This window comes from Mauremys reevesii, linkage group 8 (assembly GCF_016161935.1).
Source record: "Mauremys reevesii isolate NIE-2019 linkage group 8, ASM1616193v1, whole genome shotgun sequence".
Classification (NCBI taxonomy): domain Eukaryota; kingdom Metazoa; phylum Chordata; order Testudines; family Geoemydidae; genus Mauremys; species Mauremys reevesii.
The window spans coordinates 60574848-60586941 of record NC_052630.1 but is presented as its reverse complement, the minus strand read 5'-3'; the positions used below and the strand labels follow the sequence as shown (position 1 = coordinate 60586941).

At 42.8% G+C, this 12094-nt stretch overlaps 1 long non-coding RNA gene across 1 annotated transcript; it reads right to left on the bottom strand.

Moving 5' to 3' along the window:
• Positions 1 to 238: 238 nt before the first annotated feature.
• On the bottom strand, positions 239 to 10903 carry LOC120370785. The gene is made up of 3 exons (XR_005583937.1): positions 10787 to 10903; positions 8812 to 8904; positions 239 to 539 (listed from the first exon to the last, which is right to left on the bottom strand). It is a non-coding gene; the product is annotated as an uncharacterized LOC120370785 (long non-coding RNA).
• Positions 10904 to 12094: the final 1191 nt, after the last annotated feature.

Here is a 12094-nt window from a genome sequence, read left to right as displayed (position 1 = left end):
CTTTTTTTTTTTTTTGGCCTGATGATTCAGGTAAATTATTTTGGGGAGACTTAGCCTCCCCCAGCCTCTTATACACGCCACCCATGGTTGTGGATGATGTTAAACCTGCTTCACAATGTGTAACTATCTGCTGTTTGATTCCATTTGTATGCTTGACAAAAAACCTACTTCAATAAAATCAAGTTTATTAGCTGGAGTTTAAAGTATCTTTTAATGGTAATTTAAGGTAAATTTTGCTGTCAAAATTCATGACAGGGTGAGCCTGCAAAAAGACACAAGTTGCTGAAGAGAAGTCTACACTAAACAAAACTGTGATACAAAGTTTGCATATAAAATTAATCGGTATTGTCTGTTTGAGTTATCACAATGATTTTCAATTTGTAACTGTTTTTCTTTCCTTTGTCGTTCAGTCTTTCAAACTTCTTGGTGATACTCTATTATCAACTGTAGAACCCTGTGGAGCTGATGGTATAATTTGCTTGTGAAGTTTAGATTCATCTGTCTTCTATATCTTGAGGCAATGTAGGTTTTTTGAAGATCTAATGAATAAACAAACTGCTTGTAGTCACTGGGTAGCACACATTGTTAGTGCTTACATATGTATGATAGGATCTTTATGCCTCAAATAAACTATTTCATGTTATTATTTTATAGATGGTAATTTATTTGATCAGATTTTATTTATTCTTCATTTGAGAAGTAAGATGCTATCTGGAGAGGATACCATTTTGCACTCTAGCTACTTCTAAGAGATTTGTTTTTGTATTATTTGATATTTTTGAATTATTTTTGTATGGAAACAGAATCATTCTGCTAGCACCACAGTCTGGCATAAGACCCCTGGTGTCAATAAGTTAGCTATGAGAGCAGTTTTGGTGGCATAAGATGCTGACAAACCTCCCTCCACCAGGAGGCTTGCAGGCACCCAGACAGCACGCCCCAAGTGAGGTTAGCCAAGTGTGTGCTGATTCAGCACATCTGCTTGGCAGCCTCTACAAGTGGGACTTACATTTTCACTGAGGGTGCGATGAAAGTGTCCCCACAATTTACAGAACCCACGGAGAAGGTGACAGTAGCGAATCCTCACAAGGGAACAGACTTACAGAGGACTGTGAATTTGTCTCTAATCAGTGATCTACCATCGGTATTCTCAGCAGGGGTGTTAGGGCTAGATTCCATCCTCTTCATGACACACTTGACGCTATTGTTGAACATTGTTGTATATGTAGTAGTCACCTAATGGTCTTAGGGAAGTACAAGGGAACAGTGCAAATACTGAGGTAACCATAACAATTCATCTGATGTACAATTGGAAAGTTTAAGGTGACAGTTCATTAATCACCCTATCCTTTATACCAGACTAGTTTCCCAGTCAGAGAAGTCTCCATTTTTATTAGATTTCTCTGTTGTGTTATCTACAAATGGATAGGTAATGCCTTGGTGGCACTCACTGAAAGTTATAGCCACCTACAAAACTGCAGATCAGATTAGAAACTGACATATGTAGATCTGTACAACATCCTAGTGTGAATGACATTAAAACAGTATTCCTATACAAGGAATAAACAATATTAGGATAACTGCATCCATATTGGGGTGTTGTATCAGTTTACCTACATCAGTATAAAAATAAAATTCATATCCCCTAACTGAAATTGTTAAATCAGTACAAAAACTAAGTTATTTGCATAGGAAACAATAAAAATATACTGGGGCTAGCATGTGAGGGAGACATAGCAAGGTAACATTGTTTACAAGTCCAAATATCATTAGAGCTATAGCTCTAGCAAACAAAAAGATTAAAATTCTTACACAAGTTCCTTTAACATTAGAGTGCTAGCAACGTTGCATGATATAATCCTCACTGTAGACAGTTCTAGCAATCTCTCATTTCTAAGAACAGTAATTACATGTTTAGATATGGTACATTCTTAAAAGAAAGGTTTACTGTTTCACATAGAAACTGAAATTAGTGTAGCCTCTCTTCTAGGCACATGCACACACACAAACTGTAAATATGTTGCATTATACAGAATGCAGAAATAATCTTAAACCTTTTTTCTTTAAGAAGCTATGTATTTAAGGAAGTGATGTAGAGTGATAATTAAGAATGGAGAAAAACTTACCTATATTAATTATAGGCACATTAAGGACAAACCTACAGTCTTGTTTAATTTGAAATGCAACCGCAGATGCTCTGGGTATTATGGGTCTATTCATTTCCCTAGTATTACTTTTGCCTTTCTTTTAAACAATCAAAATGCTTTTCATAAGGAAAAAAGTCTCCAGATCCCAAAGCTTCCAGGATAATCCTAACAAAGGAATACATATTAATTATAATGGGCACTTTTAGATTATTTAAAACCCTTTTTGCATTAGAAATGATTTTCTTGATTTAATTATAATAATTGCCCGTTTGTACAATCTGTCACTGTAAATATGTATTTTAGGCTAAGTCATACAGGAACTTTTTACACAAGTCAGACATAATATTGACACATATCAAGAGTTCATACCTTGTGTTGATTTAAAAAAAATTGAATAAGATAACCTCCCAAAACCTTGACGTGTAAAAACTATGAGCCAATTATAATAGGACAATTTAACATGGATGAAACTGTAACTTACATCCGCCTTCAGGCTTCTTTACTCTGTCATAGCTTCTTAAAGGGGTCATAGCATAAATGAGAATTTGGCCCTTTTAGCCAAAATGTATCCTGGGGTTCAGGGGCAGTGAGAGAGGGAAGGACATAGGAACCTGTGATGGGGTGTTCACCCCTCACTAGCCTCAAAAGGATTAATGAGGCTGAGAAGGGGCCAATTAACTGAATTAACCCCTACTATGTCACTGACTCTCAACCTTTCCAGACTACTGTTCCCCTTTCAAGAGTCTGACTTGCCCCCCAAGTTTTACCTCACTTAAAAACTTACAAAATTAGACAAAAATACAAGTCTCACAGAACACTATTACTGAAAAATGCCTTACTTTCTCATTGTTTACCATATAATTATAAAATAAATCAACTGGAATAAAAATATTGTACATACATTTCAGTGTCTAATATACAGAGCAGTATAAACAAATCATTGTCTATGAAATTTTAGTTTGTACTGACTTCACTAGTGCTTTTTATGTAGCCTGTTTTTAAACTACGCAAATATCCAGATGAGTTGATGTATCCCTGTAATAGTCTGTTGTTGGGGCCGTGCCCTCTCAGGGGCCGTCGGGAGCCAGGCCGCCTCACTACACGGCCCAAATCAGTCTTCGGGTTTGGAAGGTCTCGGGGTTCTGCCCGTCAGGCAGGGGCTGAACAGAAGGCACACGGTCACTGTAATGAGTCCCAGCCCTCAGTCAGGCGGGGCAGCAAACACTAGGTCTAGGCTAATCCTCCCTGTAGGCTGAGTACCAATAAAGTTAATAAGCCCCGGCCCTCATTCAGGGCGGGGCAGCAAACCAGTTCTAAGCTCCGGTCCTTGCAGCCGGGGCTGAGCAATCACAAAGTCAGTAAGCCCCAAGCCCCAGCTCAGGGCGGGGCAGCCCGCCAGAGTCCAGGGGCTCAGAGCCTTCCTGCAGGCTGAGCAGTAACAAAGTTAAACAAGCTAAGCCCAGGCCCTCAATCAGGGCGGGGCAGCAACACAGCAGTCCTGAGCTCAGATCCTCTCAGCAGGAGCTGAACACACAGGGGCACTAGCAAGCCCAGGCCCTCACTCAGGGCGGGGCACCAAACACTTAGTACGAGGTTTAGGGCTCCGGCTCTTGCCTCAGGAGCTGAGCAGCAGCAACAGTCTCAGAGCTCAGGTCCTTGCCTCAGGAGCTGAGCAGCAGCAACAGTCTCAGAGCTCAGGTCCTTGTTGCAGGAGCTGAGCTACAGCAATAGTTCAGGAAGCCCAGGCCCTTAGTCAGGGCGGGGCAATAAACAATGGTTCAAGGCTCAGGTCCTTGTTGCAGGAGCTGAGCTACAGCAATAGTTCAGGAAGCCCAGGCCCTTAGTCAGGCCGGGGCAATAAACAATGGTTCAAGGCTCAGGTCCTTGTAGCAGGAGCTGAGCTACAGCAATAGTTCAGGAAGCCCAGGCCCTTAGTCAGGGCGGGGCAATAAACAATAGTTCAAGGCTCAGGTCCTTGTAGCAGGAGCTGAGCTACAGCAATAGTTCAGGCAGCCCAGGTAAGTGCAGGCTTCTCTGCCTGAACGCTGGTAGGAGGGGGAGTCTGCCACCCGTGAGTGGGGTGGCAGGGGGGACACAGGCCCACCCACTCCACTGTGTCCCAGCCCGGGGCCCTAGCAGCAGCGTGGATCCACTGCAGTCAGTGGGGATCCTGGCCGCAACACACTGACAGGGGCACGGTGGTGCCCTCAGCCGGACAGGGGTCGGCTACCCCCGGGCTACACTCCATCTCCCCCTCCACGGGTACCTGCTCATCGCTGGGCTCGGCAGCGGGGTCCCACACCATGGGCTCCTCGGCGTGCTGAGGGCTCTCTAGGTTGGGCTGCTCCTCCGGACTCGGGTCAGGGGAACGCTCGGGCAGCTCCTCGGAGTACCGGGCTCGGGGCAAGCTCGGCCAGTCCACCTCGGGGTACCTGGCTTGAGTGAGGCTTGGTCAGTCCACGTCAGGATACCTGGCTCGAGGGAGGCTCGGTCCGTCCACGTCAGGGTACCTGGCTCGGGGCAGGCTCGGTCCAGGAGGAGCCTGATCAGGAGCATCTGTCCTCTCCGGCCGCCAGGCTCCAACTGAGCACTGGGGCCGGGCTTTTATACTTCCTGTCCCGCCCCTTGACTTCCGGGGGGCGGGAACAGGTGGCGGTGGCTCCGCCCACTGAGGTGGCTGTTCCGGTTCCTCTCTCTCAGGGGCCGTCGGGAGCCAGGCCGCCTCACTACAATCCCCTAGAAGACCTCTGAGTGCCTCCAGGGGTACATGTACCGCTGGTTGAGAACCACTGGCTTAAGTAACCCATGCATGAAGGTGAAGCCCAGTTGGGCAACAGCAGGCTGGGTTTGTATAAAGCCAAGATGCTGAGAGCAGAAGGGGGCTGCTGGGAGGAATTCTGCAGTTTCTCCCTAGAGAGGAGGGGAGATGGCAACAGACAAGAGGCAGTAAGTCCTGAGATCCTGCCTTGGGAGACATACTCTGGCAAGAACCAGAGAGTGGTGAGATAGCCATGGGGAGCAGAGGAAACTCCACTGCTAACCCAAGGACTGGCCAGAAGGTAGGAAAAGAAATAGGAAGAAACACAAGGAAGCAGCAATGTGGTCTATGAGTGAGCAGGCTGAGGTTGCTGGAAGAGGCTCCATGTACTGGAACCTGGAGTAGTAGACAGTCCCGGGTTCTCCTTACCAGCCAGTAGGGAAGTAGCACAGATTGGGCAGTGGAGGTGAACACTGCCTGAGACAATTTATCCAGTAGCTGATACCACAGAAAGAACTTGATACCAATTTATCCATTAGATTGATATCCCAGAAAGAAAGGACTATAGTGACCTGGCCAAAGGACCAAGCCATGAAGAGGGAGCAACCAAGCCATGAAGAAAGCACCCAAGTCTTAGAGAAGGAGGTTGTGGGGGATCCGAATGAGCAATGGAAGGGGTGTCACACCTGGCAGGAACTAATCCTCAGAGCAACCAGGAAGAGGCAACCCAGTGGTGAATGAACCATGTGACGGGACCACAAAGTGCCTGCAGCATCTTTTAAAATCTTCCATAAGGTAGGGCATTGCTGTGTCCTATCCCCAGAGAAGCAACAGAGAAAGTTTGGCCTACAGAACTGAGTGATCTCAGAGGAGTTACAGAAGCCCAGGAAGATCTGCATGTATGCCCTGCGTCCAAACCCCCTTTAATGACCTCCTGCAGCTCTCCCCTGGCTGCTTGCCAGTATGGCTTCATTGGATCCATGCTGACAACAAGGCTTTCTGTGCCAGCTGCTCCCCCTAAAACCTCCCTCTACAGGAGAGTTACATAGTGCACAAGGGACTCTAATCACAAGTTAATGAAGCCTCAGGTACATAAACTGATGAGCATATTGATAAAAGGAATCATGCATGTCTCTCATTGCCTCTTCTTAGCACCTAACCCTTCACAGATCCTGGGCCCACAAAGGATGGATGAGCCCCACTACCTGCCCTTTGCACAGAAGGTTCTTTCTATGCAGAGACCCACAGGGCATGATCTGGGCTTATCACTGAACAGCTTCAAGAAGCTGACAATATAAAGCAGGGGTTCTCAACCTTTCCAGACTACTGTAACCCTTTCAGGAGTCTGAAGCCCCAGGCTAACCATTTGGGGCTGAAGCATATAACTTAGCTTCATGGGTCCCCCTGTGGCATGGAGTCCAAGGCAATTGCCCTGCTTGCCACTCCCTAATGCCAGCCCTGCAATTGTAACCCCGCAACCCATTCCCCGACCCCCAGGTTGAGAAACACTGATCTAGATGAGCTGACATATCCCCTGGAGAACCTGCATACCCCCAGGGGTAGATGTACCACTGGTTGAGAACCGCTGGTCTAAAGCATAGTCATTTCCCACACCAAATCACACAAACAACAGAAGTAGGATGAGGGGAAGGGGTACACAAGTTTCTGGGAGGTAACAGCAAATTATACTAAATTAGGTTGCCACCAACAGTATGATGGATTTTAGATATGAATTGCTTAGATACTAAAATATTTGCCTAAAACATGTTAGATAAAGATTAAAATAGATAGACGTTAAATGATTAGATAACTATCCTTATAAGAGCTAGATTCAATATAGGACTTGAGACAAAGTAACAGTGTTAAAATGGAGGGGAACAGTAGCATTATCCAAGAATGAATCTTAATGGTAGCACCATGAATTTGAAAACTGCACATAAATGGGAGAAAACTCTAATAGCAGTCCCCCGAAACAGTAAGTGAGAAGGTTGCCCTGCACCTACTGATATAATATTCTCGAGCACTTGGATGACTAGTTACCCTCAAATGAGCCAGGCAGTATGACAAAACAGAGTGACTGGAATGGAGTCCTCCAGAGAGGGAATGGAGGGGGAAAGAAAATGGTATAACCTAAAGATGTAAAAAGAATTATGAAAACAATTTGGTTTTGTGCAGTGCCTAGGAGTTCCTGAGCATTTCAAATCCAACAGACATATACAAATTTCTAAAATTGCAGAGAATAATTTTGTTGCAATTCTTACTTTGTATATCCTGATCATTTCCTGGAAATAAAGCTTCCCATTAGCATGAACATTACAAAACGCTAATGGGAAGCAAAAAAGCTAATGTGATTTCTGTATATTTCCATTTTATGTGATTTTCTTTTCTTTTCTACTGGATATTTGACCCACTCTAAAGAATGGGAAAATGTGCTATACATTTAATTTTCTTTTATTGGTGTTCTCTGTCAGCATGCCTCTCGGAAAGGTAATATCGCTGAAAATGTTCAGTTCATTACAGATGGAGCTGGTCTTTTCTCATTAGCTAGAAAATAGGAGTGTGTTTGAATCACAGCACCAATGCCTAGGGGACCTCTTGTTTAGTCTCAAAACAAACTAGGGAGTGTGCACTGGAATGTTCCAACAGTAAAGAGATGCAGTAAAGCAGCATCTGAAATCTCCAACAATTAATATGAAACTGGCTGTTGTGTGTATATGCTCTTCATCTTTCACTGACATCTTCTGCCTTTTGCCAACATTTCAGCATCTCACATGTAAAATCTATAGGAACAAGTTCTAGTAAATTTACTAAGATAGTGTGATAACATACGTATCACCTTATGGTTCCAACACAAGCAGATATGTTCCTTTTTATTTTTATTTATTTAATTTACTCTTTACAATAGCATTTAGTCCTAACTGGGACTGGGAGATTGTACTATCACGCTACAAACATACTGAAAACAAAAATGCAGTCCAGGAAACAAGATGATTCTGATCCTTCAACTAAACAGCAGGCAGGTGAAGTGCTGCATCCAGGTAAAGCCCCATTGACTTCATCATCTGCCTGCATACTAAGAATTGCAGAATCAATGTGTAAGAAATTGTATACAATTAGAGCTGGGTAATTTTATTTTATTTTTTAATTCAGAGATGTTTCATCCAAAACATTCTGCAAAAGTTGAAGTGTTTTGTTACAATGTTGTTTAAACAAAACATTTTGATTTTTCAATTTGAAATTATTTTCATTACAATTGACTGAAGTAAAAATCCTTCAAAAACTAAACAAAACATATAGCTTTGAGTTGAACAAAATGAAACATTTTTTAATTTCACCATTTTTAAAAATGTCATTTTGGGTTGATCCAAACTGAATCCCCCCCTACTTTTTGGTTTAGCCACCAAACCTCAGGACTTTCACTGAACTTTTATTACAGGTACTGCTGTAGCACAAAGTTCCCAGTCAGGACCGGGTGATATATGTTAAATTCAGTATGGACAAAAAGACTGCCTATACTGAATTTAAGACACGTCAGATGAGAGGTTAAAAATACCCCATTTTACTAAGGAAAGGATTTAAAATAATCACAATTCCACAAATGCACTGTAAAACCCACTACTGTAAGATTTATTTATAAAAATACTGCCCTCCACTGCATGCTTGCATTCCACAATTATTCTGTTTCCCAAAAAAACTCCACAGCACATCATCATCTTAAGATCTATCATGCTTCGAAGATGAATCAGATTTTTACTATTGCTAGTTTTAGTATTTATTTCTATTATAGTTGCAGCTGAGTCTATAGATTTAATCATGTGTCTATGGCTTGGCTTTACATTTCAGTTTTCTTTTAAATAACAGAAGTGTTATAGAAAAGTCTATACCAAGAAGAAAAAGGATACATACTAAACTTCGAGTTATAATATAGATATGTAGCTCCCAAAGATGCTTAGGCAATAATTATATGAGCTGCTATACCACATTTGTATATCCATTTTCCTAAAGAGAGAGAATTTGTAGTTAAAAATTGGATTTGACAGTTCAGGCTTCTCATGAATCTTTAGAATTTATTTACTTATTTGCCATTTCACAATATGCAAGACACCACATTAATATACAGCAGAAAGTGCTTACATTGGTCCACAAGCTCCATTATCGTGATTGAATATATTTGTCTATGTCTGTTCTAATATCTAAGCCTTACATTACAGGTTAATGAGCTTAAAAATTATATTTTGGATCTTCAGTAAAATAAAACCATTGCATCAGTATCCATTCCCAATGCAGGGGATAAAAATAAAACATTCTATGCTGAGTATATTTGCAACTGAAATGTGTTTCATCATTAAAGTGTGCTTATGGGAAAAAAAGGGACACTTGTGGTCATTTTTAGCTGTGTTTTCTCAGTACAAATTTCTAATATTGGCTACATTTTAATCTGTCGCTTTTCTGAAAGCAGCACTAACTTTGAAGCAGAATTTGTCTTACACCCACCAGTTTGCAGAATGTTCAGCATTTGGTTTTGGGTAGGATAGTCCACACAGTGATGGATTAGCCACTGGTCCAATGGGGCCCATGCCCCGGGGCCCCAGCCAATTGGGGTCCCCCTGGAAAAATGGGCACACCTGTGCCCCCAACTGCTGCGCCCACTGGTGCTCCTGATGGGGGAGCGGGGGATTGAGGTGCAGAGCTTTCCCTGCTCTATCTGCCTGGCACTCCTGCCGGGGGGCGGGGGAAGCCCCCGTGCTCTGACCTAGCTCCCTTGCAGGAGTGCTGGGCAGGGGGGAGAGGTGGGGCAAGGCCCCGCACCCTCACACCATTTCCCTGGCAGGAGCACTGGTGGGGTGGGGGAAGCTTCAGGTGGAAGGGGCAGGCAGGGGCCTCCCAGGTCCCAGGACACCACAAACCCCTAATCCACCTCTGAGTTCATAGCCAAAGATTTGTTTTGTTTTTAAAGTGGAGTCAAGTGAAATGATTCAACAAAATAAAAGTATTCACATTACATTAAAATTAAGGTAAATGCCAGTCTAGAAAGTATTTGACATTCCTAAACTATAAAGCATTTCAATCCCAAAGTCTTATTTGTATATTAATAGGAAGATTGCTCTGGGCTCTAGGGTTTCAGAATTAAACCATTTCACAAACAATGATTAAGTGCAATGCTTCTCAATGAACCAGCAATTGTTCTTTACCCTCCTGCTCCCAGGAGGCAGCAGTGGCTGCTGGAGGTTCCCCTCTCAACTTCCAATTCTAACCTCCCTCCACTGGTGCCACTTTGCACCAGCAATGATGGGAAGAGAGGCGCTGCCCCTTCTCACACCAAACAGTAATGGATTTGGGCTGATCTGATGCAAAGTATCAATCAAGTCTGGCTGTTCCCTCTCCTTCTTTCTAATGGCTGCCGCTTTTCCTTCTGGTAGACACTGTCTGCAGACTCAGACACATCACTACTTTGGGTTAAATTTGCTTCATATTTTCAAGTTTTTCTTTACAACCCAGGGAAAAGAAATCTGAGATTCTGATTTCATCACATGACTCTGGGAAGCTAAGGCCTTAAGCACATGCCAATTGTGCCTATGTCAAAACCTGGTCCTGATTCAGGTGCTCATGTTTACATTTGTGGGAAAGTTTGTACTGTGTAAAGAAACACCAAACTATGCCTGGACTCAAACTCAAGTTAATTCCTTATTCTTAGGAGAACTGAAAAGCAAACTATTGAGTACTGTGCTTTAAATTATTTTCATTTGTTAAGCTATGAAAATTGTAGAGAGAAAAATCAGACCCACAAATCAGATCTGTCAAGATGGTGCTTTCAGAAAGCAAGGACACTATAAAACACAAGGCCCTGGATCTGGCAATTCACTGAATGCAGACACAATACCTTTCTCTCGAAATCAATGGGGAAGGAAATTATGAATGGACTGCAGGGCAGAATCCAGTGCCCAGATGAAAGGAGGCAGACACGAGAGAGTGTGCATGACTGCATAGTGTTGCTGCTGTTGTAATTAGAATGCTGATGGATCAGCCAGTTTAGAATCAAAAAGGAATTTTTCCATTGGACCAAACTGGCAAGAATTCTGCTCTCTTTCCAGCACCATGGTGGTACACCTTAGGTGACAGCAGTAAGACTTCAAATGTAATACTGGGGGGTGGGTGAAAGACTGCTCAGCTTGTCACAACTTGCAGCTGATGTCCAGGATGAATAAAGCTAAAAGGAACCTGCCCCCAGAGTTAAATGAGATCTTGGAATTTGATGGTGGTGCTTTTACATACAGGAAAAAAAGGGAGAGATCTGAAGTCTTTGCTGACTGAGGTCCTCGCTTGGTATCTTGAGCCTCCACCCCTTCATGTTGGGGGAGGTGGAAAGAATTCAAAAGGGAGCTGAGTCCTAAGGGTGGTTGTAAGGTATGACGACACTGCACTGGACCCAGTTAATTGCCTGGTATGTAAGAGCAGAGTATGGGGCACAGTGTTAAATAAGTAAAGTGGTGGCCTGTTGATTTAAATCTAGCGCATGTGTCTTGTTCATTTGCCTGTGTGTCCTGATCAATGATGCATCTGCACAGAGTCTGGGGTGATTTTCAGAATTGGGATCTAAAATTGTGCAGCAAAGAGTTCTGTTGTATTTACAAGAGTGGATTCTAAAATGGCATGGTCTGCACCATCATATTATTTACCATCCATCAGAATAGGTGGATATGTAACTTAGAAAATTCAGCTACTAATACAAACTAAATCAGCAAGATTAAATTAAACTTGACACCCTACTCTTAGCTAAAGTGCATTTGCTTATAATGATAGTGTTTTCTTTTTGTTCACAGTAGTTAACACTATGTCTCTATCTGTTCTGAAACAAAGTTGTAATTAAAGTCCCAGAAGGCCTGTCAGATTTCTTTTCTCCCTCTCATGTAGCATGACCTGGACATTTGTTACAAAATCAGAATCTAAAAGGTTTCATTTTCTTTCCAGGCAACGTGAGAATCAAATTTCTCTTCTGAAACTCAGACAGAAGAGAATGGTTATATGCCCTTTAGATCTTAACCTTCTAGAGCAGAAACCTTAGAATCCTTAAGTTCCAGGGGGAGGGGGACGGGAGAGAATTAATTGCATTCTTCATCATTTCAGCTTTTCACTGCTAACAGGAATTCTTCTTTATCAGTGCACTTTTCCCACCTCCTATTCTTGTCTT